Raw genomic sequence first — 15,701 nt, 5'->3', positions numbered from 1 at the left:
CCGCCAAAAACTGTGTAAACCCAGCGAGAAAAAAAAAAAAAAAGTCAAATGGCACAGCGTTTTTGGGAGCAACTGGCAGAAAGGGAATTCCATAGGAGCAAAGGGGTCTTCCTTGATTGTCCGTTGGGACTTCCCAGGAAAGGAAGGCATCGGTACAAGAAAGAAAACAGTGTTTAATAATTTCAAGATGGTTACAGGGACTACAGTTTACGGTCCAAGGCACAGATATTCACTTGTCTTTGAGCCACGTTTTAGAAGACAAAATAAATGTATGCAGTTTTACAAAACAAAACAGTTTTGGCAGTTGGCAATATTCACATTATTTTAACACGTCTGAATACGTTTGTCCCCGGCTGAGCGGTTGTCGATGTATGGTATACATTGGTAGTGGTAACGAACATTCGACCAGGTCAATGTATAGAGGTTTCCGTTCCGTTCCAAACAGGTATTCGAAAGGAAAACGTTCGCTATGGAAATTAACTGCACTTACAACTTCCTTAAAGACACACACACACACACACACACACACACACACACACACACACACACACACACACACACACACACACACACACACACACATACACACACACACACACACACACACACGCACACACACGCACGCACGCACGCACGCACGCACGCACGCGCAAAATTGTTCGGGAAACGTTGAAACAACCCAATATGGCAAATCTGTAGAAAGATGAACTTAAAAGAAATGTCAGTCAGAAAGAACGGTGCGTATATCTTAAGGAAATAAACCTTGATACTAATTGTCGTACAAAAACATGCACGAGAGCGAGGCCTCCAGTTTCTAAGCACCGGAACAAATTGTCACGGCGCAAGGGCGAGCTCGATACGAACGTGGCAGAAATGCGGTGAAACACATGCAGGTGACGTTGTGCGCAATGTAGCACCTGGAGGACATACAAAAGCTTAGCAATGGAGAAAACGTCGCAGGCTGCAGCCCTTCCAGATATAAACACATCGCGCCCGTTGGTAAACTTAGCTGGATATTCGACGTTTTTTTTATTTTCTTTTTTTTCAACATCGCTTGGATAGTTATTAGCGCTTCGAATGTACATCAAAAGAGTTTCATGATAGTCGGGCATGGTGTCTGACCACGAAATGTCGGTGAACTGCGCGGGCATCGTAGCCCGGGATTCAAACCGCACGCCGCTGCACTTAGCTTTGTTGATGGCCGCCCCAGTTGCAGGAGAAAACTTTGCCGTTACTTGCAAAGCTTGTTCGATGCTTCGTTTGTCGGTGCAAATGTAGGCGACAATGTCGCAATATGATAGCATCTTCGCGTTACTGTTGAGGAAATAATATCCGCGAATTTCTGCGCTGTTTATAACACTCAACAGCAAAGGTTCTAAGTATATTACGAATAAGAGGGGTGACAAAGGGCACCGTTGTCTTACTGATGCCTCAAGACTTATTGCTATGAAAGAGCTCCGTTTGCGATCAGCCTTGTTGAGCTATCCTGGTGGCACATTCGAATACCATTAAAAAAAAAAAGTCAATTCAATGTCTACGTAGTCAAGGAGTATATCATGTTCGCAACATGTTGCCGTTTGTGAGAAGAAAAAGAAAGACCTTCCGGTTCCGGGAAGGTCTGCAGATGGGTCGGACGGTTCTATCAATGAACCCCCAAAAGTTCTGGAGCGACGCTTGCTTTGCTGCGACGAACTGTTGACGAACTATATATGATCAGACTACTAAGTGTGTATACACACTTAGTTTATTTGTTTATTTTTTTTTGTTTTGTTTGTGTTTGTTTGTTTGTGTTTATTTATTTTTTGATCACACACTATAAGAAAAAAAAAAAAGCCCGTGGGTCTACTTTTCCACACAACACTCAAAGAGCCAATCACCGCAACTTACGGAGGCAGCTCAGCGAATGACAATGCCGAAACATATGTTTAGACCAAAAAACGCAGTCTGAGTTGTGACATTAAGCAATGCAAGCGTGACGTTTTGCATTGCTTAATGTCACAACTCAAACTGCGTTTTTTGGTCTAAACATATGTTTTGGCATTATCATTCGCTGAGCTGCCTCTGTAGGTTGCGGTGATTTACTCTCCGAGTGTTATGCGTGAAAGTAGACGCACAAACTTTTTTTAGAGTGCACCGCCGATGGAAATAGCCGAAACGCGTTGAAAATCGAGTGGAGAAGTTGCGCACATTATGATGGCATGCAATTAGGTAGTCAAAATACGCATCGTCCAACACTTTCCATGAAGCAAGGCAAAACAAGTGGGGTAAAACGCGACGAAAGGCACGAATGCAACGCATTCAGCGAGGCGCGTAGGTGAGAGCGGAGCGTCGAGTTGAAGCCACCTTGCGGCGTCCACGTCACGTGATTTCAAGATGGCGGCGCCCATGCGACGGAGGATGAAAAGGTACCGCCACACAACACGATGGCTTAATATCGTTACTATTTTAGACGTGTCTTTATAGTGAAAATAGCTGTTGAAATTGAATAGCGTTGCGTCATTCACAACATTGACGTTAGGGGTGACACTGAGCTATTTGATTTGAAGTCCTATTCGCGCACCCCTTTTCAAACTACTCCATTCAAGCGACCCAAGGAAGTCGCAAAATGACTTCACGTGTATAATCGTCATTTTACAGTACACATCACAGATATCATTCTAACGCGCGCAATGGAATTGTTTGAATTTATTTGTTTGTTTATTTATTCGCAGTACTCACTTTAACATGAACCGCAGCGGAGGCAACCAGCGTGAGACGGCAGCATTGATTGGCCCTTCCGCTGCAGGAGCACTCACGCAGCAAAACGCTTTCGAAAGTAAAAAAAAAAGAAAAAAAAAAGAAAAGGATTTCGTGTTTTTAACCTGCGCTACAGTGGTTTCTGGTCAAGATATCCAACGAGTCTTGAGATCCAAGGAGTCAATGTATCCAACGAGTTCAGAGGTTCAAGTGACCAGATCTAACGGGTCAATGTATCTACCGAGTCAATGTGCCGAGAAGGTGAGGGAGAGGAGAAGATGAGAGCGCGCGGAGACGTCAGAACGCCGATCTCTGGTTGGAACGATTAGTGGGTAGACCTAAAGCCAGCAGCCGTTGCGTCCACTGCACTCGCATAACGCGTTAAAACGCGGACCACAGGCGTCTGGCGTTTGGCTCTCACGTTCCAAAGCGTTCGGCGAGTGCAGTGGAGACAAAGACAGCTATTTGTCTGCCCACCCGCTTCACTCGAATCAGAACTCGGCGTTGTGACGTCACCGCGCGCTCTCGTCTCCTCCTCTCCCTCACTTTCTCGGCGCATAGGTCCAAGGAGTCAGCAAATCCAGCGAGTCTAGAGATCCAACAGGTCGAGGTCTAATGAGTCAAAAAATCCAAGGGTCTAAAAAGTCAGCAAATCCAACGGGTCAAGAGGTCGAACAACTCATCAGATCCATCGAGTCAAGAGACTCAACGAATCAAAAGGTACAAGGACCTGCCGTACCTAGCGAGTCAAGATATCCTGCAGCGAGCGAACAGGCCCATCAAGTCACGATTCGTGACGTCCAATTACGGGTCTCTTGGCTCTTGGCTGGATCTCTTGGCTCGTTGAGCTTCTCGGTTTAAAATTTGCTGCATTCTGCGTGTCGCTTCTTTGTAACCCGCACTGAAAATTGTCTTATTTATCAATTTAAGACGTACGTATCGAAAACTCAACCTAAAAATAGAAACACTTGCTCGATGAATTCGTGTGAGCCCCACTCTGATCCTATCGGAAGTGCAAACGTGGCCCACTAGAGCGATTTGTCTGCGATAGCAGCTTCGCGGAGACAGAAGCAAACTTCCCGTTTTTTTGTTTTCGCTAAACAACCGAGTGCCACTTGTACGAAGGAGGTCCGTGTTTGCACTCATCGCGGGGAAAAAGAAAAGAAGCCAGGCTCGTCAACAATTCTTTTTTTTTTTTTTTTTTTATCGGCAGGTAAAAACGTCGCGCGTTATCCGCTGTCGGTCAACGAACCCAGAGTTGCTAGAAAAACCGGGCCGTCGTTGACATCGTCGTTTGGGTGGAGTTGAAGATGAATGCAATTTTCTGATTCATCAGTTGAACATCTAGGGTATTAACCTGGGTGATGAAATAAAGATCCTTGCCGTTAGTGACTCAAAGGGAACACGCGGGCCTACGGTTTTCCAGTGAGCGGACTCCAATTGATTAGAAGCCCCCTGTTAGGAGACGTACCAGGCGCCGCCATCAATATCCTTTAACATCGCGCTTCGCCAACAGAATAATCGAAGCCTGTGCACTGAAATTTCGACGTCATCACAGCGAGATCAAGCGAAGACGCGGATTGGACACGAGTGCTGGGTCAGTGCTCGGTTGGGCCTCGCGTACAATCAACGCGTCAAAGGACGCTCGGCATCGGGTTCGGGTCCAATCGTTGTGTTAATGCGACCCGACTGTGATGACCTTCCACGAAGGAAGAGGATGTCGCTCGCAGCCCTTGAAAATTTTAGGTGGTGTTGGCTTTGCACGCTCCGGTCTGCAAATATGTTCCTTCTTCGTTCTTACAATTGTTGAATAAAGCGCCATTCACACATTTCCAACCGAGTAGGACGGGGAGAGACAAGACAGGTTTTTAAGCCGCTGGCGAGGTCCAACTCCGCAGCAGCACATCCGGCCCTAAGACGCCGCACGAGGCTTAAAAGCCGGTCTTGTTTCTTCCCGTCCTACTCGGTTGGAAGCGTGTGAACGGGCCTTAATGATCTCCCATTGGTTGATGGTATTCCTTTTCTAGAATTTGCTCCATGACAACTCTAGTTCGGGTTGTCCAGTGACAATAAACATAACTATATGTTTAAATGAAATGCGGTAGGCAATAAATCAATAAATAATTAACGTCTCACCTTGACTAGTTTTGTTCAAGCACGTATGTCTATGCGTAAGGTGCTGCAACAGTCTACGATTGCACGGTGAGTTGACAATTGAAAAAGCCATTACAAATCAATGGCATGCTTAGAAGTTTGATGAAGGGAATAATGCGGTGGGTGGCGAAATTCTTCACATCCTATCGCAATTCGTGTGCAGAGCCACGCAGCGCTGTGCTTAAGACACAGTCGTATAAGAGCTAGAGCGACGTACAGTTCTTGCGGAAAATGTTTTCCGTGCACGTGCCCTCGCGTAATATGTTGACGCATCGAGCCACATGTTCTGTAGTTGTATGGAAGATAGTGTACGTGTAAGCTGTGCCAACTTGGATCTTTATCAATGCCTAAACAAAGTCAATCTCTAGTTTAAAAAAATGATATGACCTTCTCCAATAAACATAAAAGAAGACATTAGATCGCATAAGAACTTAGATATCCTTACTCAAGAACTGTATAATTATTAATGAGTAGCGCGAGACACATGGACGGCAGAATCGTGCGATCTGACGTCCGATCCGACAGTCCGAACGCCGCTCCGAATCGCCGCACGCGACAGTTTGAGACACACGCTTCCGACCTTGCATGCGACACGACGATCCGTTCGGCTCCGCCCAGGAGATCCATGCACTTCAGCGGAGGTCCGCGTTCATAGATCTCTGGTCCCAGATTGACGGTTTAGCTCGCACGAGCGAAGTTAGGAGCGTGCATTCTTTGCTGGGGCCATCTTTCTCGAATGGGTCAGCGGGATTCACGCGTCCGGTTCCCCTCGCCCGTCCCGTTATCGCGTTCGCTTCGTCCCGCCAGACCCAGTACGTCACCATGACGTTCGCGCTAGCTGTGCTGTCATTGGCTGGACGCATCCGACAATCCGTCCGCCGTGCGAAACTATCTGGCGCGTTGGACGCACGTCGGATCGCCGATCCGACGCCTGACGCGACCAAATTTTTCGGATCAGGCCGTCGTATTGCCGGATCGGACGTCAGATCGGACGGATTTTTCGAGCATGTGTCTCGCGCTTAAACGGATGCGTCCAGCCAATGACAGCACAGCTAGCGCGAACGTCATGATGACGCACTGGGTCTGGCGGGACGAAGCGAACGCGATAACGGGACGGGCGAGGGGAAGCCGGACGCATGGATCCCGCCGACCCATTCGAGAAAGATGACCCCGGCAAAGAACGCACGCGCTAGCGAGAACAAGCTAATAACTTCGCTTGTGCAAGCTAAACCGTCAATCTAAGACCAGAGATCTATGAACGCGGACCTCCGCTGGAGTGCTTGGATCTCCTGGGCGGAGCCGAACGGATCGTCGTGTCGCATGCAAGGTCGGAAGCGTGTGTCTCAAACTGTCGCGTGCGGCAATTCGGAGCGGCGTTCGGACTGTCGGATCGGACGTCGGATCGGACGATTCTGTCGTCCATGTGTCTCGCGCTTTAGCCTTAGTACCTACATGACCGCCAAAAGCTGACGCCGTCCGTCTGCGGACAAAACAGTGGAAAGGGAAGCGAGCAACGTAGAGAGGAGGAGAGTAAAGAAGGACACAGGAGAGAGGGAGGCGACGTCACGGGGCGGAAGCCAATGCGCGCGCGGGAAACCGGTGAACAGCGAAAGGGCAGCGTCAGGCAGAGGATGCCGCTGCTAAGCATGAAGGAGGGCGAACGAGATAGAGGAGCGGAATCGGCGCTTAGCTCGGCTGGCCGAAATGCGGGTCTGCGTGCGACAAAGGCTGGGGTGGGGAGGGCTCATGGAGCCCACTTCGCCGGAAAAAAAAAATTAATAAAGGGAGATCCATTGGTGAATTTTTAGGGAATTCGTTAGCATGGCCTTTTGGAAACGCCTATACACGTCCCCCTTTGTGAAATGCTAATACTGACCCAGTAATGGAGCCAGAAAGAGGGAGAAAAAACAGAGGAAGCAAAAGAGACAGCCAAAAGAGAAAAGTGAAGGAGTCAGGGTTAGCGTTTCCCAAAAGGAGACGTGTGTGGCATTTCGCAAGGGTCGTGCTAACGCTTTCCCTTAAGATCCACCAATGAATCTTCCTTTTATGAGTTATGCTATATTCATTGTGCGAATCACGAAAGAAAAGTTTTATCTTTTATATTAAATTCAGTCAGCGTCCGACACGTCGTACGCCAACTATTCTGCGCTTTCTAGTGACCTCCTCCGGCGTCAAAAAAGGATTTATATTTTGTCCGTTCACAACGAAATTCCTTTCTTGGTCGGTTGAAAAACGCTGATGCCTAAACAAGATTTCTGACGTTGTGCCTTACGTGCAGCGTTTTTGTTTTCTCTATTTGACAGCATAATTAAATGGGCATGCTACTCAGGTTTAGGACGGGCCTGCCTTTCTCCACATTAGCGATATATAGCTCTGAGTGTTGTGGTGAAAAGAGCGGCCCTCCCGTAGAAGGCTGACCGCCTCCGCCCTGCGGGGATTTAGGATTCGCTCCCACGGCGCTTTGTGTTGGTTATGAACCACTCGAGCGTCAATGCGCTTCACCTACCCATTGTTTGTCCGTGACGTCACCGCACTATGCTGGTAGTAATTCCAACTTCTTTGTGCGCAGAAAAATGAATTCGGCCGTGCGAAAGGTTTCTTCGAAAGCTATACGTAATCAACAGCAATGGCAGGGACAGTAGAAGCCACTCTTCGCTTCTGAAATGCTACGCAAAGTTTTTCTCTGGGATATCGTAGGGTGAAGCGCTTCGCACGGCCGTTTCACAGGGACGAGTTTTCCGAAAGACGAGTACGCAACGTTTTGTGAAACATTAAAAAAGTCCGCTAAGGCTAATCTAAGTTTCTTCTTTTAAATTTTACATACCATTTTGAAATTAAAAAAAAAAATGCATTTTGGTTACACGGCTATTTTGACTGGCGGACAGTTATCCCGCGACATTTGATCCTTTTTGTCCACAAACGCAGTTTGGGGCCCCAGCGCTATGGATGACCGTAGCTATCTATCTATCTATCTATCTATCTATCTATCTATCTATCTATCTATCTATCTATCTATCTATCTATCTATCTATCTATCTATCTATCTATCTATCTATCTATCTATCTATCTATCTATCTATCTATCTATCTATCTATCTATCTATCTATCTATCTATCTATCTATCTATCTATCTATCTATCTATCTATCTATCTATCTATCTATCTATCTATCTATCTATCTATCTATCTATCTATCTATCTATCTATCTATCTATCTATCTATCTATCTATCTATCTATCTATCTATCTATCTATCTATCTATCTATCTATCTATCTATCTATCTATCTATCTATCTATCTATCTATCTATCTATCTATCTATCTATCTATCTATCTATCTATCTATCTATCTATCTATCTATCTATCTATCTATCTATCTATCTATCTATCTATCTATCTATCTATCTATCTATCTATCTATCTATCTATCTATCTATCTATCTATCTATCTATCTATCTATCTATCTATCTATCTATCTATCTATCTATCTATCTATCTATCTATCTATCTATCTATCTATCTATCTATCTATCTATCTATCTATCTATCTATCTATCTATCTATCTATCTATCTATCTATCTATCTATCTATCTATCTATCTATCTCACTGCTATCTTGTGACGGGGCTCCGTTTAGTGTTGCCCAGGCTTTTCGCAGAACGAGATGACGACAGCGTGGTACATACAGACGCAACTCGCTAATGTGAGCGTGCGCCGGAATGGTGTTTCATCAGCCGTTGAATCATCAGTGAAAAACGATATGCTGAGCTTTTAACCGGAATGTGTTTCGTTTTTTGGCGTTTTTAACGTATGACTGTAACAAACGGCATTAAAGAAAAACAAACACCGAAAAGTGTTAATCCAAAGGGAAGCTATATAAAAAGACATAAGTCTCCCGGCAGGATTTGAGCTCACCTCCTTGAGATTGAGACTGGGCTATCCAGAGTTACGGTTCGTAACATGCAAAACGAAGCCATTTGCGCGGCGCGCGAATGCGCGGTCGCGTGCTTCGCGGCCCTTCCTGCCGCGAAGCACGTGACCGTGCGCATATAATATACGAATAAGGATTATTATTATTATTGTTATGCTGGTGCCATCTCACGTCGTCTGTCAGGAATGAGAGGAATGAGAGTTAGACGCTGCCGGTCAGATGCCCATTTCTTCAGCCCTGGAAGGCTTATCACGCGTACTGTGCCTTACCAGTCTTTGCCAGCATGATCAAGCTTGCATATTTTTCGACAGTCTGATTCACGTGCATGACATGCTCACTGTCGGGTGGGGTAGCCTGAGCTATTGTTCACCGAGCACGAAGTTCGAGGGTGCGTCGTTTGAGAAGAACTGAATGCGAATGGTGACAGACCGTCCGATCATAAGAAAGTAACAACCCTGCCTGGAAGGACAATAGTCTAGCGGCGCAAGTTTGCCACTTCGACAACTGAAGGTTGGACGCACGTGTTAAACAAGATTACACGATGCTAACTAAATCACGAACTTTTGAAGGTGAATAAGATTAGTGGATGTAACGCGTAACAATCAAACCGCTCTTTGCATGTCCATCGCTTAGTTCAAGAGAGGTTTTGATAAAGCGTGCCAGCTGGCAAGATCGCTCCAGGGCGTTCTGCAGTCTGGAAACAACCACCCAAACTTGATGTTTTTGTGAGCCAGCACTCAAAATCCAGAATTTCGTGCAGTGATCTACTAAAGAATTGCACGTCCTGCCGACGCCTATCTGGTTAATCTGAGTTGGGTACATTTGTTTACATATGAGCGTGACGAAAAGAAAAATGGCATTGCTCCTGGCTGAGTTTCTAACAACCCATAGTCAAACATATGAATAGAATCTATTGTTTTTGCTAAATTTTAGACCTTTGAATTCGGCGTACTTTTTTGGTTTTTATCTGAAAAGGAATTGTGTTTTCGGCGAATGTGTGTCACCGCGGGAAATTGTAGACACAACATGGTGTTATAGGAAACGGAGAAATATCAAATCAATTAACTACCCAAATCCAAGCACTTATTTTTCAACCTCCTCCTCCTTCGCTTTTCTCCTCAACTCAAAAGCGAAATAAGGTATCAGGCGGTCGTAACGTGCTTGGACACCGGTACGATGACTCCAAGCTTCCACCGTGGTCTTTAGGCACAACATAGAACATGTCATTCCCAAGTGACGATGAGTTCCGTCACGGCACTCACTGGCCACGAACGCGAATTCAAATACTGTATTCGCCGACGGATGGATTGTTCACGCAGTGCTCGTGCCCAATGCGTGAGCTGGGGTAGGCCGACACGCTTTGGGTACCACGGATGTACCACAGTGACTGAGGGCCGAGTGAGCTAGCGCACACCAGCTCGGAGCATGTGGAGCGGTTGCAGAACCCAGGGATTCAGGGTTCAGTCCCCACCCCTGCCCGTTTCCACCTGGATGAGCATTGTACACCGGCGTGCGGTCGTGTATCATTTCTGCGTAATGCACGTTAAAGACTCCAGGCTAGCGGTCGTACCGCACTGGCTAAATTGCTCATCTACAGCTGATAGAAGTCGCCCGTTGAGGCAGGCTAACTTTAGGCTGTATAAACATACCCACACCCCAATTATTTTTTGTATCACGGTAAAGAGGCGGAAGGCTTTCAAAGGAAAGGAAGTACGAAATGGTCTCCGCGATAATTTCGAATTTTCGTACCGAAAAACGGGCTTTTGACTTTCTACCCTCTTGCTTTACGTTCACTAAACAATATGCGATTAGTAAGATTCCATTCGAAAATTATTTATTTCAGGCCAATTTCATTTCATGACCCCTTTAATCTTCAAGACGCACGGTGCTATCCTCCCAGTCGAAGTGTGACCCAAGCATGGGTATTTTCGTGTTATGGTGAGTGGACTGCTGAATTGTAAAACTCCAGAGAACCTACATGGCTTGCACGTGACATCATCGTGCCGTACCAACGGTCATTCCTACTCGTTTTGATCGAGAAAACAAACAACAACTTAGTGGTGCGAAAGACATTCAGCGAAATAAGTGCGTGCGCAGCAACAAGGTCCTTCGCAATGGCCGCTGATGTCACGCCAGTAAAAGCCACGAATAACGCTCGTATTTTCTTTTCGCTGGGGTGCTCTATTTTTCTGGATCCTCCTCCGGCGTATACACCAGAGAAGGAACTATTTTATCAGTTTACGTAAGGTACGGTTGTTGTTCGTGAATTCGTGCAGTGATTTTCCTTATACTACTAGGATTATTCAGCATTTAGAAAACCCAAATGCATGTCCAGCCCCCCGGTCTCCACCGTACAGTTTCAAAGGTAACTGCACGGGCATTTTCGTATGATGGCGCAACAATTGTTCAAAGTGTTGTAGCCTGCCGCTTAACATTTACACCAGTGGTCAAGCGTTTTTGTAATTTCCCCTTCAAGATGCTACGTGTTTAATAATTGACCCTAGAAGTGTATTACTAATCGTGCAAGCGAGGGCACTGAAGAGTGGACTAACATTTGCCACAATTTCTTGCTTCTCTGTCATGGAGGCCAGCCAACGACACTTGTTGATGTTTCGAAAGAAGTGGTTGATACAAAACAATTTTTTTGTGTGTGCTATCCGTTTTTTTTAGCTATTTCTGGCGTCAATAAGAAAACACTTTATCGTGATTTCAAAACGAGCGTTTTTCCGGTGCTGCTTGACAGTGCCGTTGTATCTCAAGTGTGCCCAGATCTTCTCAGACGAGTGAAACGGATACCTGCTTTTGTGTCTGTGAAAACGTCCTATTTTTAAGCTGCACACAAATACAATAGAGAAATACAATTTATCTTCAAACGCGTACGAATATTGAGTGGAGACAAAGAGCGTTTGCTTTCCGTCTGCCCACCAATTCCAACCAGAGCTCGGTGTTCCGATGACCCCGCGTGGTCTCGCCTCCTCTTCTCTCTTACTTTTTACCCGTATAAAAAAATCTGTATTATTTATTTCAGTATCGTAAAACAAGTTCAAAGCGTATATGTAGAGCACGAGCCGGAGTGGACTGGCATTTTAAAAACACTTTCGGATTGCGCTAGTTCTTGTGTGCAGCTCAGAGTTGTACAACGTTTTAAACATGAAAGGACCGTCTTTCTGCCATATTAAAAATCTGAAGAGGGGCTAACGTTTTATTTACTTTTAATGTAATGAATACTATACAAATAAAACAAATTCCTTTCGTGACCGGGTGCTTTTGGGTTCGTGATCTAATGCTCGTCTTTATTCCGTATGATATGATCAGTTTCGGCTTAGTCACGTAAGTGAAACACTATCGCGTGTTTTCAACAGTATTCTAATTTATTCTTTATGACCTCCTTTTTGCCTGCCTCTGTACTATCGCGTACAATGTGGGCTGAAACAGTTTCTTGTGTTTCTTTGGCGTACACCGGCCAGTTTTTAAGAGAGCTTAACGCGAAGTGTGGGTCCTATACTTCGGGTTATTTGATAAAATGAGAGATGATAGAGCTTGTGGGGTACCACAGACGCAGAAAAAGAAGTCGGATCGGGTGCTTCAGTTGATATTCTTAGCGGGGGCAGCGCTTCCGTATTAGAACGGCTGCACTCTGCTACTGCGTTGGTCTTTCGCTGATAATGCGCCGATGACGAGATGAGGTGATAACCAGGACACATATACCGCTTAGTTTGCCAATAAGAAAGGAAAGAAAGCTGCAAACATAGCGTACGCGGCTTATTTTCGTGTAGATACCAGCTGTCAGAGTCAGCAGACAGCCGGCAGTGGACAGATTACTCATCAGCCTCATCAGGCAAATGGGGGCAGACGCTCTGTACATTTTAGGGGTTTTTGGCGCGGAGTTCATGACGGAACATGTAGCATGTTGGCTGGTACAGCTATTCATATATGGTGCATTACTGAGGTCGGTTAAGTGCTTCGCTTTCTCAATAAAGCACTTGCTTCCATAAGATATATTCAACGGGTTTGGCTGCTCTTTATTTTCAATTTTTGCTGAGCACGGCCTCTCCCATCAGTAACGTAACATGCAGCTCCCCCCCCCCTCCACCCCCCCCCCCCCAATAAAAACAACAATAACAATAAAAAAACACTCGAAAATGTTTTTTTTATCACTTTAATTTCAAGCTTCGCGGCCTTTCTCCGACGGCGGAACTAAAATTTTGTAATGGGAGTGTAGATGAAAAATTTACGACAGCCATTTAAAAGTACATAGCGATGCTGAAAGGTCGCCGGAGCTGCAAACACTCTTCCTAAATCCCTGAATTGTATCGTAGTCGTAACAACGGTCCCTTAAAACTAGAATATGAAGTAGAATATCACCCTGAGGCCATTTGACAAAGTGACCACATGGAGGTGTACTGGGCTTGTTTAAGTTGCAGTTTAGTTAGGGATATCCAGGCCCTATTAGACTCACTTTCCATGTCTGATGGAGTTACTAAACACGATAGAGGTACTAAATAACTGCTTATCAAGGGCGTATTCCACTCCAATTTATATTTTTTCTCTAGATAAAACGATGGATGAATGTTACGGGCTATACTCCTTGCATCTGGCAGTAGCTTTTGCCACATAGCCTAGAAAATTGACATTCCTTTCCTTTAGGGTTCACCGCCTTCCTCAGCAGTGTTCCTCCCTGTTTACATTTGGAATATATAAAACCACTTCAAGGCTGTCAAAAACTTAACGGTTTGAACAAGCAGAATAATTTGCTAGTCACATGAAATGACCTCTTTCGCAGTGCGCGCTTCACCTCTGATGGAGGTATCTGTGCAGTAATGCGTTGTTTTTATGAACTTAATTTCACTGGGGAAACACTCTATTATCTACGGACCTTACACGTGTTGCTCCTTTTCAGCAGTGCGTTTGACAAAACCAACTTAAATATCAAGTGAGGTGGTATACTCATTGCTAACACTACTTTATATAGGTTAGCTGGTGCACTTCTGAGCTGTTCTAATTTACCATAAAAGAGTGGCCAGAGGATGCGTTTGTTCTAGGAAAAGGCTTAGTAAAAAGCTTGCCTCAATCAAAGGTTAAAAATAAAGAAGAAATGTATTTAGATTTTTTTTTTTTAATTCTCAAGTGAAAGCAAGCGAGAAAACAAACAATCCAACAAACGTCGATGTCGACCACCTGAATGTATTATATGTCCAATTGGGGCACCTGTCGGTCCAGCGGTTATTGCAAGTTTTTTTTTTTTTGTTGGTCAATTTTTTATGATTTTACAGCAGAAACATACAAAACCTCGTCGCACCCTCGTTACAAAGTATAATGTAAGCAAAATATGTATTTGTAAGCGTACACCTTATTTGTGCAGGCAAAACGCCAGAGCTCTTTGTAAAGAAACAATTTAGGGGTGGGGGCAGACTGAGATTTAAATATATATTTCTATAGAAAATAGAAATGTCCGCATTCTTGTTTGGTCGCTTTGAGGTTTCAGGTATTGCGTACTCGCGGAGCATCAAACTGTGTTAGCGCACGGCCGAGCATGTCAACGATCATACTGAAAAACCTGGAAACGAGGAAAGAATTACAAACATCATCCTACCGAAAAACCGGTATTGCTTTTCGCTAACTGTATTATGAAACTGGAAATCCAACTGGATCTCTTGCTGGAATCCTGAAATCCAGTTGGCAGACAATTATCTGCAAACTGAATTTCAGGTTTCCAGCAAGAAATCTAGTTAGATTTTTAGTTCCCTAATCCAGTTAGCGAAAAGTCACACTTGTTTTTTTCGCTAGGGTACAAAAAAGACAACCATAACACCGCACGTATGGCGTGCATTGACCGGTGTTGTTCAGTTTATACTAACAAATAAAAAAATATATGTAAACAAGCTAGAATCTTCAGATTGATGAACCGTGATTTAACAATAGAGACATTGAAATAAAAGGGCACTTTACGAAATGCCCTTTTATTTAGAATTAAAAAAAGAAAGAGAGAGAAAGATGTGGACATATACTACACTCACGGTTTCTGTCCGGTTGACAGTCGACGATCAGAGTCGTTCACAAACTAAGTGAACTCAACAACCGAAACCAGTCTGACCAGGGGAAATCGAACGGATATATAGGCCGGTGCTCGTCGTGCACGGTATGGTAACAGAACCAATCGCAGGGGGCTCTACGCCGGTGGCCGAATCCGTTGTCTATACCCTGGGGACGCTCCCGTGTGGCCATGGCCTAAAAGCCGCGAGGCAGTTCGCGCCCTCCCAGAAATAGAGCAAGGTTTACGTACTTGTGGGACGGCGGCGACGCAAACAAGCCGTGGACACTTTTCCGACGAGTCCGGCACCCCGTCCACGACCACCATGCCGACCTTTTGCCAAACTCCCCGTCCGCTGCCGTATCAATCGGTCGACGCACGACTGACGTGATTCGCACAATGTCAACAGTGCGGCGAGCGGGGAACAATGGAACCCGACGTCGAAAGGCCCGCCGTATCTTTCCACTCGCCAGGAGACATGGAGGGGCACCGATACGCGCGCTCCTTCACCGCAGGAGCCCTTTGAAATCCGGGAGGTGATCGCATTGGGTGCGTTGGTGCACCCCCTTCGTATCATGTGCACAGTCGCTGTCTGACGCATGATTAGTCAGCAGCCGGAGTGATGATGTTCAGGTTGTTCTTTTGCCGGACCTCGATGAGCACTTCGGGTGACTGCCGTCGAGGGCCGGGGGATCGTGGATGAAGCTAGCTGCTGGAGGGTTGGTTGAACTTGTCGGTGACGAGAGGTACGAACCGGAGGCCTCGTGTTCGATTACAAACACATATTGAAAACTTTACTTATACATACAAAAAGGGGAAAAAAAGAGAAAGATAAAGACTGGGAC

At 45.5% G+C, this 15,701-nt stretch overlaps 1 protein-coding gene across 1 annotated transcript in view; it reads right to left on the bottom strand.

The window, feature by feature from the left end:
• LOC8025724 (dual serine/threonine and tyrosine protein kinase) overlaps positions 1-15,266 on the bottom strand; it is a 95,915-nt gene extending 80,649 nt beyond the window's left edge. Inside the window, exon 1 of the mRNA XM_029981774.4 lies at positions 15,109-15,266. The gene's annotated coding sequence lies outside the window, so the exon portion shown is untranslated. The remainder of the gene's footprint in view (positions 1-15,108) is intronic.
• Positions 15,267-15,701: the final 435 nt, after the last annotated feature.

The sequence above is a fragment of the Ixodes scapularis genome, unplaced genomic scaffold, assembly GCF_016920785.2.
Source record: "Ixodes scapularis isolate PalLabHiFi unplaced genomic scaffold, ASM1692078v2 PGA_scaffold2__306_contigs__length_199485367, whole genome shotgun sequence".
Classification (NCBI taxonomy): Eukaryota; Metazoa; Arthropoda; class Arachnida; order Ixodida; family Ixodidae; genus Ixodes; species Ixodes scapularis.
Note: the sequence above shows the minus strand (reverse complement) of the source record. Positions and strands in the feature narration are given on the sequence as shown.